General features: G+C 32.5%; 1 protein-coding gene across 1 annotated transcript in view; it reads right to left on the reverse strand.

The window, feature by feature from the left end:
• Positions 1-24,518, reverse strand: part of LOC105248633 (protein N-terminal asparagine amidohydrolase) — a 49,350-nt gene extending 24,832 nt beyond the window's left edge. Inside the window, exon 1 of the mRNA XM_011253530.3 lies at positions 23,890-24,518. The gene's annotated coding sequence lies outside the window, so the exon portion shown is untranslated. The remainder of the gene's footprint in view (positions 1-23,889) is intronic.
• Between the last annotated feature and the right edge of the window lie 296 nt (positions 24,519-24,814).

Below are 24,814 nucleotides of genomic sequence, written 5' to 3' on the forward strand. Positions count from 1 at the left end.
AATATGATATTTTTTCTATTACAAAATGTATATGTATATTTTTCTATCACACATATCCGTAAAAGATTGTAATATGTGATTTTTATATATATATATATATATATATATATATATATATATATAGAGAGAGAGAGAGAGAGAGAGAGAGAGAGAGAGAGAGAATTTGGTATTATAATATAGCTCACACACAGTAGTTGACAAATGTCGTAATTACGAGAACCGTGAGGAGAGCGATAAGCGAGATCATATATCATTTATCTCAAATCTAGTTATCATTCAGTGGTTACGAGAGATAAATGTCGGCAATGAATTTGCCTTTTCGATACTTTTATAGTTTGATATGTACGTATCGATAATATACTTATCACTGGTTATTTGCTTCAGAAAAACCAAGCGTGCCTTTTTTTATCTTGACATTTATATATTACTTTAATTACGAAAGTTTCGTTTTATTCGAGGACTTGAAAAATTAACAATTCCGAGAATCTCATAATGATATATTACATTTATAATAGAATTTTATACATTTCTCAAAGATGATGCAGCTACCTTAAAATGTCGGCAGATGCAAATTGCAATATGTTAATTTGCTTAACTTTGCTTAACTTTTTATTTAGATAATTTTCGTTGATAACTTTTCGATCGAAAAAATCAGCGTCAAACATCTTAATGATTTAATTTTATCAATATTAATGTATTGTGTTTCTTCCGATTAACTTTATATACGCGCATTTTGTTATATCAGTTATGTTATTGAATATTCAGTTGTAATAATCATATATCTTATAAATTCAGTTTTTTTATTATTAGAGTTAGGTATACATAAATAAATGCAATATTTTTTTCTATATATAGCAATTTTGTAATCAATATACAGGGTGTATCTGAAATGATGCACTAAACTTTAGGAGCATATTCTAGAGGTCAAAATAATTTTTTTTCCTTATGAACATGGGTCCGCAAATGAACCCCCCTCCGAGCTAAAGACCCCTAAAGTTTGGGGGAAAAATTAAAAATTGGCTGTATTTCAGAAAAAAAAGATTTTGACATTACCTATCACTCTTTCTTGAGAAATAAATTTGCGTTGTGGATGTTTGGTCAATTTCACACATTTTCGAATTTTAGTTGTATATTTAATTATTTTTAGCTTTTTTGAATTTTGTTTTGAATAATAAATAGACGCCTGACTTACGAAACGACTTTACGTGTCAATTTGAATAGCATTATTTCATCTCTATCAGCAGGATAATAAATTCAAACTATTGTTTACTTCGGGAAAGTGAATTTCGTTTTAAGGAATTAAGCGACTTCTTAACGCAAAGAAATTTGCCTAAAGTAGTTTGACTTAGTGAAAATGCGACTGGAATTACCGGTAGAATATTCAATACATGAAAATTGTAATATAGGTTTTGTTTTACCGTTAAATGACGATGGCTTACTAAAAGTTGTGGATAAGAATGCATTTCGCAATTTTTAAACGCTCGTGTTTTCTTATCCACAACTTATGGCTAAGAGATAAAGCATTACGATACGGCGAAAATCTAACCACGACAATTCGTAGCCTGCAAAAAAGCACGTTTTTACAAAACATCGATTCCAGAAAACGACTGCAAATGTATATTATTGTAAAAAGATACAAGTTCGTCAATGACATTCACTAACTTCAAAAAGATTACCTCAGATTATTTGAGATTACCTTAAGACTACCTAGAATTATCTACAGATTATTTGATATTATCCTTACTTAGATTACTTAGATTTCCTATTAGATTACTCAAGATTATCTGAGAATGCTAAAGATTATTTAGAGTTACCAAAAATTACCTTAGATTACCCAAAATTTCCTTTGGATTACCGCTGAATTATCTAGCCCTTGTACAGAAATTACCTCAGTGACCAACCCCTCGGAAAAAAGTTTTATTTTGACCTTTAAAATACGCTCCTAAAGTTTATGTATAATATATTTCTCTAAAGAAATCTATTTGTATATAATATTTTAGATAAATATAAATATCATTTTTACAATAGTAAATATGCTACGTATAAGTAACATATGTTAAAACAAAAAATTATGAAAAATTCAAATATTTAGGAATCAAAGCACTTATTAATTCGAACCTTCTTGCATGTGTAAATATCCTAATTAATATGTAAATAAGTATGCTAATTAAATTTCTTCTGAATTTTTACTGTTAAGGAAATCGTAAATTTCTCAAAATATTCTCGTGTCAAAAGTCGCAAGCTGCACTTGAGATTGTTTGGTTTCCTTTATTTTATCATGGGGAATCGTTGAAATCGCTTTAAATCTTTCGTTTTATATCGTATCTTGTTCGTCCACCTGGTGAAGCTTGTTGTTTTTCACACAAGAATCAATTTCACGTTAATTATTCTACGTAATTTTCATATAATGCTTCAATTGCTGATTCAATAAAAAACATTTTATTTATACTGCAGAATCTGTCGAAGAGGTCTTGGTCTATACAAGGATTGCTTATATCGGGTGTTCGAATAAAACTCGGCAGTAAAGGATAAGCAACAGAACGACGCGGCGATTGAATTTGCATACAGTGGCCGCAACCGACTGTCGAGATTTGCCGCTGTAATATTTATGAGAGACAACTTCCTTCAATTGTTTGTAAGCAGCTACGTATAAGTAACATCGTCATTGTACGCTCACTGTAATCGTAGTGATCGTTTCGTATAAAAATTGTCGCAGAGAAAATTAGTTTTAAAACGCGATCAAAATCTAATAATTTTAAAAATATGAAGACATCTCGTAAATTATTCTGGCCAAAAACATGATAGAATTAAAACTAGAAATCAGATTTTTCGGATTAAATTGAAAATGTAAATAAAATGTAAGGGAAACATATTACATATCATAAAAAATATTTACTAATGAAATTACATAATATTATTTTTTTTTCTTTTCTTAATTTAAATGATATAAAAGTTTTATTTTTTTTTCTTTTCTTAATTTAAATGATATAAAAGATTAAAAATTATAGGATTGCTAGTAGTTTTACGTTTTAAAAATGTAAAAATTTTCGCATAAAAAAAATCGACTGTATATTATATTATATTAAACTGTATTATAATCAACAATTCTGACATAATATTGCTGATAAGAAACGTGTGATGCCGAATGTAGTAATTAGAACAAGATTAATTAAAACCTGTAAGACACATTCGCGAAATATTTTATGCGCGAAATTGTACCTGTAAGACACATTCGCGAAATAATTTATTGATAATAGTGCCAGTCGGTACCTTTTACCCGAGTCTATGATTAGTTGAATAATCGTTCTTTATTTAGCGTCCGAGGACACGTTACCGGATAATTTATATATATTATATATTTATATATTTATAACTGGAACATAAGATTTAATTTCTGTCACCGATTATACCAGCATAGTTACATTTATCAAGAGAATATGAGTGCATAATCGAATAAAAAAATTCTAACCAAAATTGCGACATCATTGATTAATGCGCATCGGAAAATTCATCGCGAACGATATAATCGAAACATTGCTTAATATATCGGATTAATAATGCATGCAAAAAGATTGTAATCATATGAATTTCTATGAACAAATTACGATTCATGATGGCTCTATTTTTCAATCTTTTTAACGATTAATTAAATCTCCTATTTACATCTTTGCACACGAATATATTGCATATTTCTGCAACAATTTTTATTATTCTATCCTATTATTCTATCCTATTCTATATCTTAAAAAATCAAAGATTTAAACTGATTTTTACTGAATGCTTTAGATTTCTGAAAGCCTTATATATATGAAATATATACGTCATAATAGAAATTTTATTAAATTCTATTTTATTTCTGGACAAATGAAGCGATGTTTGAAATTATGCTATGGTTGAAATTATTATTATTGAAGTATGTAATTATTAATTATTTATTATTATTCAAGTATGTAAATAGAGAATATCTTTCTACTTTCTCCATACGCATCTAATTGAATTTTCGTTTAAATTTGCTTACTTGTCATTCTATCTTTCCGTTTGATAAATTTTTAAAAAATATTCTTATCCTTTATCGGAAAATTCGACATTCTCCTTTATGTATCATTGGTAAAGTACACTCTATTATTTAGAATTAAGGATCGTCGTACTGATTGGTACGGTGGCTGCGGTATTGCAATTACGCAAAGACGCATAGGCAATGAAATACAAACAATGCTTTCTTAACACAAGTACATCGGGCGTCGCGCGCGCAGAAATGCACCTTCACTCGTAAACAATAATAACAATATATTTGTGTCCGCGGCACACGTTAAAGATGCACACGTGCGTAGTCATCCCTTTCGCTCGTCTATATACTCGTGTATCTATACGAGTGCACATGCAGTTGATGGCATATTGGCGCTGACTCGTATTCCTACAATTGCAACATATGCGTGACTTGCTAAGTAGCTAGAAAATTATTATCGAAGGAAAATCGCTTTAGTCTCTCGTAAATTATTGTTCCAAAAATAGAATTGGACATGCCCCTCCTCCTCCCGCGTGAATTAAAGAAAATTCAAGCGCCGCTGGTGTCATTTACAGGACTCTGTGTGTGTGTGTGTGTGTGTGTGTGTGTGTACGCGCGACACACACACAACGCGACGAGCCGCATTCCACGAGTGGAACAACCGGTACACACCACGTTTCAGTGGCTCTCATCCGGAGAGTCGACAGGCGGTGTCGCCTCCCGACACGAGGAACGTTATGCAATGGACCAAGAAGTCAGTGGCCCGGCAAATTCGCGGAAGATGAGACGGCCCTTCCGGGTCTACTCCATTCTTATTTTTCTCTTCCCTTTTTCTCGCGTTCGTCCCACTCCGATGCGTTCGCGCGCGTAGTCGAAATCGAAAGTCGCCCGCGATCGCGAAAAAAAAAAAAAAAAACCAAGCGGACCTCTTCGATTTTGCCGATGGACCTCTTTCTCTCTCCGAGGATAATGCCGAGAGATACGGTGATCCATTCTTCATTATACTCGGTAATCACGCGATCATAAATTTAAATGATCGAGTTTTTGCTCAGATGTGTCATCAGAAGAATGATATGGATACGATATAATAATATAAAGTGCAATGGCTGCTTGGTGCAATGGTGCAACAATCGCAATGTTTAAAGAAGAGGATGACTGGCATATAAAATCCGGCAAACATGCATCTCGTGAGAATGATGAGTGAATAAATAAAGAGGTATATTGGAAGTTTACAAAGAGTACATGCCTTGACAATAAATAAATAGAATAGATTACACAATTTGTCTTATATTTTTTTATATGTTTACGTTTACTTGATTTTATCGAATATCTACGAATGTAATGGAGAGAAATAAAGAAATAAATAAATGAGACGATGATAAAATAAGAAAGTTCGACGAGAGAGAAATTTATATTGAATAAAGCTAAAACTACGAACGTTCGAACTGTCAAACTGACATTGAGTATCCTCGATAACTTTATTATTAAAAATGACAAAAATATCCGGTAAATCAATACTGTTTATCGAAGAATTGAGAGTCGCTTCTCGAAGATAGAGAAACTCTGGGATGAACACGCGGCCTTTTAGCGAATGAACTGCCGGCGAGAGCTTTAATCGATCCTGAAGCTCTTCATTGCAGGGCACCGATATGACAGTTATAAGAGAGGGTACGGATTTTTTCGATAGATACTCTGGGAATTAAGGTTCGCGACGGGACAATGAAATCACGAGACAATTAAATTTATAGGCAATACCTAACGTAATGGTATCCGCTGTCGAGAGGATAGACGGTGAGAATGCGGCAGCCGTGCATTGTGGCAAACGTAGAATGCGCCCGTCGTTTCTTTCGATACGTTGGATATATTCCCCGAGAGTGTACGTATATCTACGTTATCTTTCGAATGTTTTCCGCGCTCGCGGAACTCGTTTGTACATCTCGTTGCACGAGATATCTGTTGCGCAAAATTTTGCTGGGAAATAATCAATAATTCGCGATTTAGAGCAATGGATTTTTTTCCAACAATTTATCTCAATTTTATTAAAAGTTGATGACGAAGAACACTTACGATGACATTTTTTGTTTATCTTTTCTGTTTTAATAAAGAATTGTATGATAATGATATGAAATTATTATACGAAGGATCAATATCATATACAAGATGTCAAGGCAATCTCTTCCCGAAAAAAGTTCTTGTAGCTTATCTCGAGACCCTAATCCTCTCATTATTTTGTACATAAAAGTATTAAGATAAGATAATCGAAAAATGAATATTTTTAGATATTTTATGGTTTATGTAGAATTAAGAGATTATTTCAAGCCTCGTAACTCGAAAAGTACTCAATGAAAAAATATTTTATTATAGTGTTTTGAAAAGCTCTCGAAGTAAGCTACAAGAGCTTTTTTTGGGAAGAGATTGCCATGACTTCCTACTATATACGTGTGTGCGAAATAATACTCTTTTTATTACTATTATTTTTGTTGATTTATAATTATTAAAACTTATAAACTGTATTAAACTCATAAATGGATGATATTACGCGACTCGACTGAACATTATCGGCAAGAAATTATTTTCCGTCACGCTCAAAGAGTTTTTATTGCAGCGTAAATCCATAACGCTCTTTCTCTCGTTCGCCGATCAATGCCGTGTGAAATTGAAGTAGAGATCGCCGCGATATCGATATTGCGATTTGCGGTTAAAACCAAAACATAGGCATAAAACACGGATGAAAGTGAAATTACGCGGGAAAGCCAGACGGAAATGTGAGAACTGGTTGGATATGTTTAAGCAATCTCGTTTGCATTATGAGCAAAACAAAGATACACACAAAAGCCAGAGAGAAAAAGAGAGACTCATTGCATCTATAATATTAATATCTATAATATTTAATTAAGAGTTTGCATTTATTTATAAATAATATTAGAATAAATAGAGTTGTCTTTTTTAATTGTTTTGCTAAAAATTTTTAATTGCATTCTGAAAATTAACATCATTCAACTAAAACAATTATTGATATATAACATATATTAATTAATAAATATCAAATGCAATTATATCAAATATTTAATTAATTAATTAAATTATATAACTTAATAATTATTAATATCAGAGGATCGATATTTAATTTAGCATGCAACTAACGGTATTTATTTCTCGCGAGTAACGAGATGTGCAAAAAAATTTGCAGTATCCATCGCACGATACTCTATTGAATATATTTAACCCTTTTGGTTGATTTACAGTCGGCGACAAGCACGCGTTAAAATTATCGTCCGAAGCAGACATCGAGGTTCCACCCTAATTTCCAATTCCACGGGCCTCTCGCTCTCTTCGCGGGGAAATTACTTCGGGGACACCCGGTGCATCTAAATTTCTGGCTTGGCCGTGCTTCGGGCTAGGCCTGAACCTGAGTTTCTGATTTATGTGGGCCCCCGGGGGAAGTCCAGTTACCAGGTCTCCCAATACACATCCATGTACATACGTGCATCGCTCGCATATATACCGAACGCGAAGTACGACGAAGCGCACTCGTATGTATTGTATATACATTGTACATGTATGCATATACATTCAATGTGTGTGTATGTATATATATATATATGTGTGTGTGTGTGTGTGTACATAGTATGGAGCCTATCGAAGCATCAAGTACACGAGCGATGTTTGCGAGATCGCGCGTGGGTGCGGATTTTACCCGCGGGATGGATGCACTCGCGATGGCCACTCGTTTGTCCGTCATGAGAAATGAAAATCATTGCCGAGATGTTCGAAATTAACGATCTTCATTCAGCAATATTTAATACACAGTTAGATAAATACAATGGCGATGATGGTTAATCGCTGGAATTTTACGTTAAAAGATCTGTTCGTTATCGACACGATCACGAAAAAATGAGCTATATGAATTATAACGAAATGAAAACATTGAGATGGATACATCGTAGAAAAAATATATTAAAATGAAATAATGTATAAAATTAACTAAGTTTTTTTCATCTTTTGTTAGTATTTTTTATATCAAATTTAATCGATAAAATTTCATTTTTTTGTGTTTTAATATAATAAATCCCTTTAAAATAGCAAATAGTTTTACTGACGCAAGAAATATATCGCTATTAATATATCAATACAATTTTAAATTTAATATTACATATAATTAAAATATTAATAATATTATTAAATTTATTATTAATATTGTTAATATTAAATATTAATAAATTAAATATCAAATATTGAGTAAATACTAAACTCAAAAGCTTAGAATTAAATGTACTACGAGATAAACCAATATAAGATATCAAATACTACAGATATTAATATATATTGATCAAATTAAATTGATTGTCGCATAAGAATAAAAAGTTTTATATAGACGTATATAATCGAAAAAGAAATGATCTTATCCGTTAAAGATAACGTATACACATATAAACATAATGCACATCGCAAAGTGCAAGACATGATTATACTTGTGCATCTTCACGCGGCAAATTGCAACGTGAAATTATTAGGTACGCGAAGTTTATACAATAAAGATTAATGCATACGATACGAACTCTTGCGGTAACTCCCGAGCGAACCTTGCACACTTAAGATAGGATAGTGTAAACGCGGTTTACTATAATATATACAGGATGCACTTACAACTTGTGTCTCGCGCAAGTATATCATCAGCCCTCTCAAAAAGTAGTAGGCTTAAACGGCGAAATTCACAGGTCAGTGAATAATTAAAGCCGCAATTGCATTCCACGTCCCACTTTATGTACCTAGTTTACGTATGCTAGAAACAAGGCCATTCGAGATCATTCAAGTTTCCAGTCAAATGTGTGATCACACAAAGTACTATACGTTTCCAATAATAAATATTCAATTAAAAATACATCTATCATCATGCATGTATATATTTTTGGTGCAAATAATCTCTATATATAATATATAAATTGATTTTCCCATCAGATAATCAATAATAATAATAAATGATAATAAATCAATATATTATATGTATATAAATAAATTTATATAAATTCATGTTATTTATAATACTGATATAATAAATAAAAAATTATATGTATTATATTCAGAAATAATTATAAATGCTTATGAGAATAATATTAATAATTTTTAATGGCTCATAAAAAAATATTTCTCTCTTTTCCAAAGTCATATAATGTATAAGATGATGTAATTAAATTTATATTTCGGAATTTTATTTACATTGTTTGTTTCTACATAGCACGAATCACGTGATTTTCACCGATATACACCGACATGCAGCATCCAGGTGTCACGTATTTTTTAACCTTGATCTGCATTCCGCGTGGATTCTCTGTCTGCGCGCGCGCATCGCATCAATGTAATTTCCACGTGGCACGCACACACGTGCGTACTCTGGCAATTCACGGAGCCGTGTTAGAGAGCCTTGTATCTATGAGAGCAAATGAAACCGCCGCATTCTATCTCGTACCAAAGGCATTTAATTGGAATGATAGCTACATAACTTCGCATCACACAAGCTCGAATTATTTTATTTGTTTATAGTGTTTTATAGTACGCTCCAATAAGTTTATGAATCATACGTTAGAGAAAAATGAAATATCATAGTCATTTTTGTAATACAATGTGCAGTCAAATTAGAAAAATCTAATTTTATTAGAGACAAATATATAAATAGAAGTTTCAACAATTTGGCAGCGCAAGAATAATAAATCAACATGAAATTAAAATTAAATCAAACGAAAGATTGCAATCTAAAGACATAGAAAATTCCATTAAACGCAATTATTTACTAGGATGTTTCATTAAACAAACTTTTCAAACGAAAATCCTTTAATAAACATAATCGCAATTAAAATGAATCGAATTTCGTTTCCTCTACGAAAAAATTTTAATAGTCATCATCGAGATATATAGCGTGGTAATTTGTGGCTAATAAAATCTAATGCTGTACGATTATATGGTTTATATATATTCATTATACTAATTTCGCGAAGGGATACGTTTATGCGCGGATATATAATCATTTGTTTCGCATGCTCTACGTTACATACACGAGAAAGAGAGAAGCTCTCTTGTGCCTTCTAGATATATAAGTTTCTCTCTATCTCTCTCTGCGCCTCGATTCTCCGTAACCAATCGGATTAACCTAGTCTGAAGTAGAATCCCTTGATATGCCAAATGCGGGACGTGGAAACCGGTACACGAGATTCCATGCATTGCGCTTAAAATTTCGACTATTCAGTTGCAGATAACGTAAATTATTTGCGATACTCCAAAATTTCCGATTTTTTCGAAAATGTACAGATCTCGCGTGATTATGGAAGATGTATTAAAATTCCTAATACAAAGTTAAGAATTTTGAAAGAAAAGACAAAAAAAATTAAAAGATACAGTCTTATAAGATACCTTAATATTAATGAAAAATAATTTATGAGCGAAGATATCTTCCAAGATTCGAAAGAATTTTTTAACACAAGTTTTGTATAAAATTTTTAAATAAAATTTCAATTATTTAATTCTCACACAATCTGGCAAAATATTTCTTACACCAATTATATATCTTTTATCAGACACAAATATTAAAAGTTTAAAAACTCTTGAAGCTATTTAAATTTAACGATACATATTGTCGGAAAATTTTCAAAAGGCAAAAAGCTGAATTCTCTTGCATCAGTGAATCATGTTTACAAGCAGCAAAAAGACACGCGTGCACGCCGGACGTTACTTCGTCAAATTCATCGAAATATCAACGTTTTCATCTTCGATCGCGACACATTATCGATCTTCGTGAGCAAGCGGATAGAAAGAAACACGAGTCTGTAATGTTATCGAAAGTCTTTATCTAAGAACCTGTCAATTGCCGCAAAGTAGCATGCACGCGAGCATATTCGAATTGCAACATGAGCATAAAGAGCCAATCATTAAATACGATTAAAGGGTGGAGATTCGTTTCGTCTTGGATCGTTTCAGATGAACAATTGCGAAAAATGTACACAGAGTATTTAATTGCACTCTAAATAATAAAATGCTAGATAAAATCCATCCTCTTTTATGAAAAAAAGACGAACAGCTGATTCGATTTAAATATAGATGCAATAAAACAAGACAATAAATATAAAAGAGAATGAAGTTTATTTTTCAATAAATTATTAAAAAAATTTCTAATATCAGTAAGACGAGAAATTTGGAAACTTGTTAATTTTGACGTTAAAAAAATTCATAAATAAATGTATCAAAACGAGACTCTTTTGTTTCCTTCATGTTTATTTTTCATGTAATTCCGTGCAATTTATCGGATTTTATTTTAATTTAAAAATTAATTCCCCGTATCTTCTTCGTATCTCACGATACTTTGTTTCATGTCAGATTTGCAAATGCGAGGTAAGAGTCAGAGTTACTCGCAATTACTCGGTGCGGTAGCCTATTCCCCTGCTTCCGAGTACATCCAACCTCGAGAGAGAGACGTCCGCCGATCAAAGTAATCGGGGCCTGTAAAATATACGGCAATTCACGATGCCGGCGCAACAGACAACGAGGAAGTGACGGAACTTCTCATATCAAATTGAAACGTTACGGAAAACGATGGCGTACCGTTGAGAGAGATCGACGTCGAGGGTCACAGGAGAACCAACGGAAGAGGTTAACACCCTCTCTTTAACAGCATCTTAGCTCAGTTTAAGATTAACCGACCTAAGAAAATTTAAAACGCCGGGAGAGAGAGAGAGGGAAAGAGAGAGAGAGCTCGCCCTTTCGTTGATGCAGGAGACCCCCTGATCGAGGGCGTTCCACGTGGTTTAATCCTCTTTCGCTTTCGCTTGCAATTCGTCGGAATTCCGACTTGAAAAAATGCATATCGAGAGAAAAATGCGAAGGATTCGCTCGCTCGCGATTTTATAATTGTTTGCACTTTCCGCGTATAAAATATAAATATAATATAAATATAAATATAATACAAATATAAATATAATATAAATATAAATATAATATAATATAAATATAATATAATATAAATATAAATATAAAATATAAATATAATATTATAAAAAATCGAAAATCAGTGTGATTTCGATTTGATTTCGAGTTTGAATCGTCGACTCTTTGTTTGTATCATCTTTGAGATATAAACACAAAATTTGAATCTGTTTAAATTGAAGAGAATTTAATTCCAATTTCACTCATATAATAAATTATTATCACACATCTCTCTTTCTCTCTTTCTCTCTCTTCGAGATAGTTATTATTAACATAATTAACATGTTGACATAACTATTAATAATTATAATTAACAAATATTTAATTATTATTCGAATTATAAAATCTAAATATTGATCATTACGATGTAAATTCAGCCAAATTACAACACAACAAGGCAGAAATAGTATTTTCTGATAAAGCGCCAATATATTTGTAATAATGATTAATCGGTAGTAGGTTACTCAACTATAAACGAGTAATATAACTACGTTACTAGTACAAGTAATAATTATTTAGCAGAAGTATTACGACAATATACTGCCATTAGAAAGTATTCTCGAGATGCGCTTCAAGTCACGACGAAATGAAATAAAAGCGAAACATCGTTAAAAATGAATTGTCATTCATTCATAAAGCTTTATAACGAGTTTTATATAAGTACTGTACTTTAGCAAAATCATGTAGATAAAATAATATCGTTGTATTATATGGCTTTTTTATTTGATTTGCAAGATTTTTAATTTATGAGATTTCAATTTCGCGAATCATAAAGACTTTAATTTCTCGACCTTTGACTGTGACTTTCTTTCCTATTTCCTTCCGCTAACAAGTATTTCGACTTCTTCCAATATACTTGTTCCAATATGTACTTCTTATAATAATATCGTAAATTTAAATTAAAATGTGTGCATGCATGTAACAGACTATATCGTGTCGAAATGGCAAGAAAGTTGATAACTTTTTAGTGATGCTGATGAGAACATCGTGCGACAGTAAAAAAAATTCATTATTTCTCGGTGAAACTTATGCTTCCAGCACTTTATGTTGACCTGGTTTAGAAAATTAAAATTCGAAAATTCGTATCTCTTTCGCTCGCGAACGTCTGTCTTCCGTTAAGAAACGTCAGGCAAGAATAGTGCAAAGTCGTGGGAAACTCTCCAAGCGAGCAACCAAGTATGGGAATAGGAGGTATTGGTTATAATTCTATACTAGGTTCGGTTAAGTACCTTCCGATTAAAGTCGGCGGCCACGTGAAAGTATACAGTTATACCTGCAGAGGCGTCCATATGTATGCTAGTATAAATTTACGACGGTATAAGAAAAGACGTATAATTGAAAAAGCAGAATCACCTGATTCAATCAAAATTGAAACAATTTATTTTTATATCGAGTCGAAAAATCAATAAATATGTCAAAGAAAATAAATACGAAAATAATTATATATCGTAGAGATCTTATTAAAAGTCTCAAGAGAATTTTATGCATCAAAAAGAAATGATCAAAAAATTTATGAATAATATATATTTATTTTCACTTATTATTTATTTATTTATTTATTGTATTTATTTACTTATTTTTTATTCATAAGTTTTTTGAATATTCAAAACTTATAAATATCTATAGTGTATTATTTTTGTATATAATAATTATTATGGCGACTATTAAATTGTTTGAGCGACGATGAAGATAACTTTCTCCACATTAGGGCTATTTCCGTCACTTTTCACAGATATCGATGCACTTTAATCGCGATTGCCACGACACACCTGTAATTTTCGCGTTTCATCGAAACGTTTCGCAAGGAGGCGGCAGGATAATGACGTTCCCGGAACATCTCGAATCCTTGCGCCGTCCAGCAGCGGCGTGATTTAACACCGACAACAGCGTGAGTGTGTAACGGCGGTTCTCGGACGGATTTGAATTACAATTACCGGTCAGTTTCGGACGAGCTAAAGCGGCGTGTTTGCACGTAACACATCATCGAGAATGAACGCGTGAGACATGATAGACAATAATAGTTTACGCGCCACGCGGTCCTTTCGCGCTATTTTCGCGCATCGCGCAGCGTATGTTTACCGCTTATAGTGTGCACATTTGTAACGACCACCATGCTTTCACATCGCGAAGATACCTGTCCATTTAACTTTTTTCTAAATGCTACACAGGAGTTACAGGAAATTGATGCATAGCTCATGTAACTGCATCAGTCGTTTGTGCCACAGAGTGCATTTATGTATTTTGCATATTTCGGATTAGTTTCTTTAGCGTCCAAAACAGGAATAAAAAATATATAGATGAAAATTAAAATACATATAAAATATTCCGACGTTGCATTTCATTAAAATTTTTGAAAGTTTAAAAAGAAACAAAATAACAGTTAAAAAAAAAGATACATATACGAAATTGAATTATCTTTAACAAAATTATCTCAAAAATTAACAATTGGTCTCAAAATTAATTTTTTTTTCATTATTATATTAATATTAATATAATATTAACATTAATTAAACAAATTTAATTTTTTTTCTTAAAATTAAATTTTTTTAATTATTTTCTTTCAGATATACATTTAAATTGAAAACATACCTTCTCGAATCTGATAAAGAAAATTTTGAACGATGAAAAGTACTCATCGCTCTCTCTTCCACTTCGAGATACAAATGCAACGGAAGTTTCTTGAAAATCAGAGGAAGATAGTCACGAGTTCCTTCTCGAGTATCGGTGGGCAATGCTATTTGAGAGCCGCTGCTCGCATGAGTTTCATTAATCTGACCGCGCCTGGAGCCTCGTCTTGTATCGCATCTACGTGTGCACCGTCTCGCACGTTCTGCCGCGGATATGTGTGCGTGCGTGTACGTGCTCTTAAATATATATACGACGCGGACTCTAACTTTGCATACACGCGTGTGCGCGCGCGCGCGCGCGCGCAAGCTAGCAACCCGGTTCATTACCGTCCCCTATACACGGTGTATATGCGAGAGCCCGTGCACGTGGACCGGCTCTACGTGCGCACGAATAAAAACATGATCGCGCGCGCAGGGTAGAAGTGAATGCTCGAATAAAAACACGGATGTACAGGGTGATCAGAAAGTAATAGCCGTGATTTGACGGGAGTTGGGAGACTCTCGCGAGGAATCGTTTTATTATCCTCCAGAGATTCCGAGTTGCAATTTAATCCGATACTCGCGTCGTTGCTTCATAAAAACGATAAATGCAGGACACTCGAGAATTTTTTTCTCGTTGACAATTATAGGTTATTTACATATCACCGTAATCTCGTGAATTTCTATAGAAGAAGGCAGGACATGGATAAATCAGGAAATCGATAATTATCAACTTTCAGGCCGACTAAGTGTTCTAAAGATCCGAACCGGTTTGGCATACGTTTATGAGAACAATCATAAATCAATTTGAAAGATTGAACTTTTGACAAACGTCTATGGGTGGCCGGCGGGGTTAGGTCAACATTGAATCACGTGGAAAATAATGACAATTTGTAAATGAACGCCGATTAACAGCTGGGCGCGCGGCAAATATTTTATTTTTCATATTATTATATATACGCACTCCACACACTACCTCTCGACGTCTATTCATCACGTAATTATCATTGGAATGTAGCGCAAAGAACGATCAATCAATTTTTTTTATAATCACTGCTATAATCACTCCAATTTTCGTACAATTTTGTGAGAGCCTCTGTAGTTTCAAAATAATTCTAGTCGATATAAAAAATTTTTAATCAATCGACGCTTGTTAATCTATATAACTGAAAGTTCAACACAATGATTGTCTAATGTGCTTTTAAAATTATGTGCGCTTTAAAATTTAATAATTTAAAGTTTAAAAAATTAAATTGCTACAATTTTAATTTAATTTTTGAAAATAAAATAAAATTTTATTTCAAACTGATTATAAGATGAAGTAATTATACAAATATGATAATTAAATTAATTTAATTTAATTAATTTAATTAAATTATGAAATATAAAAAATAAATAGTATTGCATTATTTCAATTTTAACATAATTTCAGGTAAATTGACATTAAACATAAATAAGCTATCAATCCAAATTATGTCCGAAAACGAACGAAGCTTATAATCATCGAATCGCCGATGCTAATCTTCAGAGTGATGAGTATCATTTGTTAACGTCAATCACCATAATATCCACGTTTACCGGATCAATAAATAAAATAAAGATGTTTATCGTCATATAGATGTTGGAAGAAAATTAATTATTAGTCATGCATCAGATTAAATTATGCATCATCAGATATAAATAAATTGTAATTATTATAAAATAACAATACATAATAATAAAGTAATAAACATTTTTATTTCTGCGCTTTTAATATTCAAAGTATTTTAACACCACTATTTTATTTATTCATTAATCCCCATTTCCGACAGTCGCATCAGGATTTTAAATAAATCATGCATAATTAATACTTGAATATTTACAATATTTCCTAATTCATATTTAAAAATATATTACGGATTAAGATAAATAATGCATTTTGTAGGATGGATTTGTAATAGAATTAAATTTATACAACATTCGAAGAAGAGGTTTGCGAGGGTTAATAAGTGCATCTCGTATTCTAACGTTGTTTCACGTTGATCCATTCTCATAATCTAAGAATTTCTCCGATCAGAAATTCCGATGATCGTGACCGCAATCGTTGCTTTCCTCACGGAGCGCTTTCTCATGGAAGACGCGACGAGAAACGAGAGGAGAAATGGAGAATCGCGTAGAGAGATGCACACCCACCGGGGTTCAAGCACCGCGCGGTATACCTTGTGTGTCTTTTATTTATAGAACGGTAGAGCGCAAAAATGAAAGAAAAAAAGCAACGCGGGATTAATCAACGACATTCTTAATATTCGCCGCGGGCGATGACGGAAGTTTTCAGGATTGCTACAACGCGCGGTTTCATGCGGTGCGTGCCATATCGAAGAAATCTCGCAATCCCGTGTGCATCGTCGAGCGAATAAATTTGCCGACGAAATGCGAGATAAGGCGATTTAACTTTATTAATTAAAGAGCATTAGCGCTGAAAGTCCCGTTTATCATAATAAATTCTCGCTTCTTTCGTATTGTGTTTTGCAAGAGGAATAATTTTACTATTCATTAATATAAACACAAAGAGATTATTTCAAGTAAAATTATGTTGAAAAATAAACACACTCTACTAAATAATTTTTTTTAAGTTTTTAAGTTTTTGCCTTTGAAATAAAATATAAGACAACGACTTTTCATCATGATATCAAAAGGTTTTATCGAGATCTATTACAAATAAAAATAGAATACAAAACTTTAATAATATAATTAAAAATAAATATAAATTAATGATATAATTGAAATAATATAATTAAAAATAAATTTATAAGAATAAATATATAAATTAATGACACGAAAAACATAAGAACCTAAAAAAGAAGAGAAATTTATAATAAATTTTCAAGTTGCAAAAATTTATCTTCTAAATGCTTAATTTTGATTTTTAAAACAATGATGACTTTTCTTCAAATCCGCGCATGAGCTCGATGTAGACGTATGACATTAAGCATATGTCTTTACAATATACTCATTGCGGAGCGGAATTAATAGCGAGTCGCAAACAGCAAAGCAAACGCAGCGGGCAGTTCTGAGAAAAAAAATGCTAATCGCGGAAGTGCATCACGGGCCATACGATCGATCCAATCGGCGCTAATTAACTGTCAAATTAATACGAGTTATTGTCCTCTCGAGGGGGCCGTGAGGAAAAGGACCTAACCCCGACTATCGCGCATCCTCACTATCGAGATTTATTACGAGCGTGCGATGCCCCCCTGTATTTTTGCATTAAATTTCTTTAACTAAACCGTTCTTAGCTAAACAAAATTCAATTAAAAATATATACTACTGAATATATATGTATATGTATCTGTAAAAAATGCATGCATAAATATATTTTATATTATTATCTTCTCCTCTGTATGAAATATGACACATATTTTGCAAGAATATTTTACATTTTATATTGCCATAACTTATCTGCATTACCTGTGTAAATAATGCGCAAAAAAACGCGCGCATTAGCCTCTTAAAGATGCTTGAGGGAAAATTGCACAAGGACTTGCGGATATAACGTACGGAAAGGAGCGGTTACCTTGGTACTAATATCAATGATAGATGTTATAAAAAATGGCAGCTGCAATATTATTTTTTATGCAATATCCGACTACAGCGATTGTGTATAATTTGTGTCACTCAACTGTGTGCATTCGTTCATTATTATTAATGTGAATTTATGCGACATTCGCGATATACATTTAATTGACCAGTGCAAGAGAATAGTAAAATAAAATTATGTTTGATATTTAAATATATATAAATGATATTTAAATATATATAATACATATATAAATGATATTTAAATATATATATATATATATTAAATATATATAATACATTTTATATAATAAAATTTTTTTTATAATGAATGCGATTTTAATTTATAACTTAATAATCAAGATGCCCCTCAATATTAGAAATAATTGAAAACTATTTTTGTACAAATTGATGGCTAATGTAAGTAAAAGTTTTCTTTGAATAACTTTATTATTAAAAATAACTTTTAATAATTTTATTATTAAAAGTGTGCAAACAAAAATAAAAGAAGTGCATTCTAAATAATGCAATCGAATCATGAAAAAAAATTATTTCTAATATTGGGGCATCTAATTTACGCATCTTAATAATCAGGATATATAAAGATTTATCATTATCTTTATAAGAAGACGTAAAAAAAAATTCTTGCAATTTAAAAATCCATTACAAATTTCTCTCGATGCGCAATATAATTTATAATCTTATAAATTTGATTCACTCTATAAAAATTTGAAAATTGCTATTGAATACTAGTAATCAATTGCTTTTATAAACAAAAAAAAAGACACGTACACGTTGATGATGATGGAAGACATAAATTCGAAAGACGAAATAATACAGCGTATGTGTGTATCTATATAAAAGCAGAGAGAGATAAAAAATATTGATTACAGTGCTGATTGTCCCATCCCATTAAGCGGTCTTAAAACAAATGACTGCGCAATTGTAAAATTCCACAGCGCAACGTAACGAGATTAGCCCACGCCATCCATTGCCGATCCTAATGACGGACACTTTTTTCCTAATCATTCGTCCGAAGAGTGCTCATTATTTCGCAATTCCTCGCGGTCCTCAGGTACCAAGGCGTACACTTAAGTTGCGCGCAATTATTGGCACGATACCGTTCGCGTTGGATTTGCACGCGTGTCGGGTGCATTTTCTCGCGAGGCAAAAAGCACACGGCGCATACTCGGAAACGCACGGCCGGTCGTCAGCTATTCAAACTGCTGAAGAAGACGCTATTCAGACTTCGTGTTCCGACGTGGTCATAATCACAGAGATCGTAACGACTAATCCCGACTTTGCCGGATGAATCAGACTTGCGTGGCAAAACTCAAAATGGCAAGTACAAGTCTGTTCCCGGAGATTCTCGAAATTTTTGTAAATTACGCTTGCATTCCTCTCGAATGATTCGCACAATCATAATAATAACTCGGAAAAATTGCACACAGCAATGAAATCCACGACTCGCTACTAATTCTGATATGTCGTAAAGATAAATGCATAATGTCATACACGTACATCGAATCCATGTGCAGTTTAGAAAGAAAATTATCAAGATTAAATTTTTCAAATTTTTGTAATAAAAAAATATGCTATAATTATTCAAAATATCCCAAACATATTTCAATTTTTTTAAAACATTACATATATGTGTATGTATATACATTATTATTAAGATTTTTTTAATACATTTATTTTGTATAAAAGTGTCTTTGTTTAATTTATTATTATTATTATTATATTTAATTATAATAATATAATAAATTATTATATATAATAAAGTATAATAATAATAATAAATTAAACAAAAAGGCACTTTTATACAAAACAAATGTATTAAAAAAATCTTAATAAAAAAGAGATTTATGAAAATTACAAAGGGGAAATCCGTGCGATCTGCATATCAATTTTGTGGGGTAAATAATGCAGAGTTTACCTCAACTACTCCGAGTTGAGACGTGAGGTAAGATGCAACAGGTTCGCGGCAAAGAGTGCCGATTGATCGCGATTCCCACGAATGCACTCGCTCATCACATTGTCGGGAATCGCGGCGAATCTCGGCGCGAATATAATCGACCGGCGCGGAAATTGTCGGTTCCACAATATTGCGCGGGCAAATCGAGCCGCTAAAAATGCTTAATAAATACGACTCCGCGGGACCGACTGTCGATCGGTCGGGGCCGAGTCGCGCGTGCGTGTGTTACGTGCGTGCGTGTGCGTAAACGGACCCCGGCGTTTTGTCAGAGACGTGCACTTATCCCATCATGCACACGCCGCCCTTTCGTTTCTGTCTTTTTCCCTTCGGTTTTCTCGCGCTCTAGCGTTCTACCTCAATCGTCTCCCTTCTTCACCAACACACACGCAGGCAGACATGCACGCACATGCGTTTTAAGTACACGCAAAAGCTATGTTTATCATTCCACCGGCAGCCTTTCCAACCTACCCCTCTCTTTACCCATCATTCATTCGATGATTCTACTTTAATACTAGCGACGTAATGTGCATCTATGTAAGGGTAGTTTTTGATAAAAAATAAAGCGATAAGAAACTAAGGCAACGCGTGCAAATAATCATTTTTCAATTTTAAGAATTATTTAAGCAAAACTATCTCTAATTAAAATAAATCTAATTTAATATTTTTATTTAATATTTTTTAAAATATTTTATAAATAATTATCATCTAATTCATTTTTGTAAAAATCTTCATAAAAAGAGCACATAGTGAAAGAACGTAAAAGATTAATATAATTTTGCTCTCCTTTCCACGATATGATCTGTAACTGTCATGTAATTGCTATATCAAACAGCTAATTTTAATTATAAATTAAATTATAAATTATAAATATATAATATATAATTAAAAACTATATAATATATAATTATAAATTAATAAATTAAATTATAAATTAATAAATTAAAATATAATTTTACAGCGTTATGCGAATTTACTATAATCAATGCGTTTTCTTATAAGAGAAGCGTGATTGAGCGAGCATATGTGCCTCTTTATAAATTTCGCATTGCGATAAAGAATCACCTCGATAGGAAATCATCACGTTCGCGATATTCCAGTCGAATGATTATAATAAATTCGATCGCAGCGTGCGATACTGCCATGAACGTGGGTATATACACGTACACTATGAACCGCGAGCGACATGCAGTGGATCAATTCAATTCCGCCTTTAATGACTACTCGAGAGACGGCGAAGGAGAGAGAGCCTTTTAATAACCCTTCCCCTTGAACCCCGTTCGATCGGAGGTTCGAAAGTCGCGGCAAGGTTAAGTACTTGCACTTCGTCCGATGCTCTTCCTTCCGGTTTTCAACGGGGCAACAAATCGTCGACGGTTATTGCGATTAAGATATTTATCTTTTTTCTCGATGACAAAGTTACGAGACGCGTTTATCATATTTTGAAGAGACGATTTCGTGAGTAAGAACAAGTTTGTTTAATAATATTTAAATCGCGTTTCGAACTGAAATTAAAAATTTATTTATTATACATGATATTAAAATCTGTAGAGAGAAAGAAAGAAATCTTTATTTTACATTTTTTATAAATTTATACAGCGAGCGACCTTTTCAAGGATTCTCTTTGTTTGATTTTATCGTACAAATTTGATAAAAATATAAAATAAAATTCTCTCTTTTTCTCTTTAGATTTAACATATATAATAAATATATACATACAATTTCGAAATATCTATTTTCCCCCAAATAATAAAATTTGAAATAATAAAATAATAAAACATGAAAAGGGTCAGTCATATAAAGTTCGATTCAATTTTCGTGCCTCAATAATAAAAAATATCTAAAATTCTATAACACGAAGAAGATTTGTAAGAAGACCGGACGAGAATAATGAAGAGTTTTCCTTCTTAAAAGTTTCGGAGAAAAGGGGAAAAAAAGGGACACCGGAGACAGAACGAAAGGATGGCCACTGGATAATTTCATGCCGACGAACATACTGCATATGCAAGTGCCACTGTAGTCACGACATGGCGAGTGGCTATGTGCACTATTGTGTATGTCGACACGTACATTATCTTCGAAAAGTTCCCCACGCAATGTATAATAAAAGAGATGGCGGAAATTATATTTTTGTAAAATTGCCGCAAATATAAAAATCGCACATACTAGACAAGAGAAATAAAAAATTTAGCGATTTTATTCCTAAAATTTCCATTTGCTATTACTATAAAAAATACACACATACATTGTTAATATTTAATAATAAAATTTAATATGTGAATCGGCAATTATTATGCTTGTCGCTTCTGATTTTTTATTTCTTTGTTTGTACACGTCGCTTTTTTGTTCCACCTTGAGTCACGAGTATACGAGTATGCTCCTTTGATGTTTACGATTAGAGGAAAGTATTTTGCAAGTAAAGTATCGGATTTTTCCGCAATAAAATGTGATTAAAATGTAGCGACATAATTTTCTCAATTCAATTATCTTTGTACGATTGCATGTTTTATAACAAATAATTTTGAGTTTTTAATCACATCGATGAATTAATTTCATAGTGAGTTTCAAGCAATTGATTAGCACAAACTCAACATGGAATTCTTGAATTAAGACTAGATTCTGACGTATACTTTACTTTAAATTTGCTACGCTTTTTTTTTTAAATCTTTAAATACATATAATCATACATTTCAATTTAAAAAAATAGAAAATCAACAAGTTCTTGAATATTTTTCCTTGTCACCTTAAATGTAACGATCTTATATATAACGATCATATGAAATACAAATTTTATAATTTAATGAATTTAACTTTTATAAATTTGAAAACATTTAAAACAATACTTCTTCTAACTTTGATTGATAAAGAGTTTGTTTTTCTTTCAAAATGTAAATCTATTCTAATTATGTAATAAAGTATCAAATAAATCTATTCTAATTTTGTACATTTTTATTCTTTAAATTAAAAAAAATATATTTGCATTTTTAAAATAATAATTGATAAATATTATTGTGTTTAAAACTAACAACACATTTAATATTTAATTTTTTAATATAGATCGTTACAATTTATTAATTTTTTTATCACTACGGAATACATACATACATACTTTTATTTTTTTTTACAGGAAATTTTTACGTAAAATGAATATTCTAATACCTCAAATTATTTCAGAGATATTCGCTCATTGTTACTTTTCACGAAATCAAATCCATAAGTGACTCCTCTTTAATAAAACCGCGGTTTGTAATAATAGCATTCTTTCTTCTCATAAATCCGTCATTACGTTCCCAACATTAACTCAACTTTGATATTATTATTGTAATTTCGCTGCACATTTTTAAATGTGCCAACGAACAAGCTTGTATATTATTTACTCATATTTAATACTGTATTATTCATACACACATACTCTCTTAAATGCCTAAAAAAAATTCGTTATCACATTATTAAGAAAAGCAATCTCTGCAAAATTACAATAATTAATACGTCTGTATGTACTTAAAAATCCTTCTCAATAATTCGAATAACAAAATAAGAATATTCGTATTTCGTTTATTTTTTATGTAAGCTTTATAATACTGTATTATTCATACACACATACTTTCTTAAATGCCTAAAAAGACTCGTTATCACATTATCAAGAAAAGCAATCTCTGCAAAATTAATAATTAATACGTCTGTATGTACTTAAAAATCATTCTCAATAATTCGAATAACAAAATAAGAATATTCGTATTTCGTTAATTTTTTTATGTAAGCTTTAAGAGACTCACCAGTGAAGTCGCACTTCAAACGTCAGATTCCAAGGATCGTGGCACCAAACTCTTCGGCGGACGGCGATCGAGGGGAGGGGAGCAGGGCCGATGCACCCACGAGACGGGCTGTTGTAAAATGATTACGCAACACGCAACTGGTGGCGCACACGCGACGCGGGCGATTGAAAGCAAAAACGTCAGTGTCGCGACGAACGTCACCGTCGTTGTCTGCGAGAGTAGACGATTATCGAGCGTACCACGCTTCGGGAGAAAGAGACGTACCGAACGCGGTAGAGATAGACCGAGAATGTATGCGAGAGCGGAAGAGAGAGAAGGCCGAACGCGCGAAAGGGAGAGAGAGAGAAAGAGAGAGAGAGACAGACTCGCGTCTTGGGAGCAGAGCGAAACAAAGAGGTTATATCGTACTTTAGGGGCGTCCACTCACGAAACACCGCTTTCACAGTCGTGAGAGTAGGGCGCTTGACAGCTGAGCAAAAAATGGACGAGATCCGCAAACCCGGCGCGCGACAACGTTCACTCACTACACTGTCCGCGTACTGTCGAGCGCGTCTATGGTTCAAATGTTCACTTCGCTCAAGAGCTCGCGTTCGTGTGAGCTCGGCCGCGCTCGGCTCCGTCCGCCGTCTCGCCGGCTCGTCGTCGCGCTCTCGCGCCCCCTTGAGTCATCGCGGTGGTACTAGTCTATTTGTATGTGTATGTACTTGTACTTGTATGAGCGTCTTCAGTAAATGATATAAAGGATACGATGTGTTACTTCGTCCTTGCGTAGCTCGAAGAAATTTCTAATCTAAATGAAAAAATTCGACATCACATATTATTTGATATTAATAAAGATATTGGTCGTGTGATATATGTATATAAAGATATTGATAAAGATATTAATAAAGATATTGATTATGTATAATATTGATATATGTATAAA

Source organism: Camponotus floridanus, unplaced genomic scaffold (assembly GCF_003227725.1).
Source record: "Camponotus floridanus strain SB8 unplaced genomic scaffold, Cflo_v7.5 scaffold111, whole genome shotgun sequence".
NCBI lineage: Eukaryota > Metazoa > Arthropoda > Insecta > Hymenoptera > Formicidae > Camponotus > Camponotus floridanus.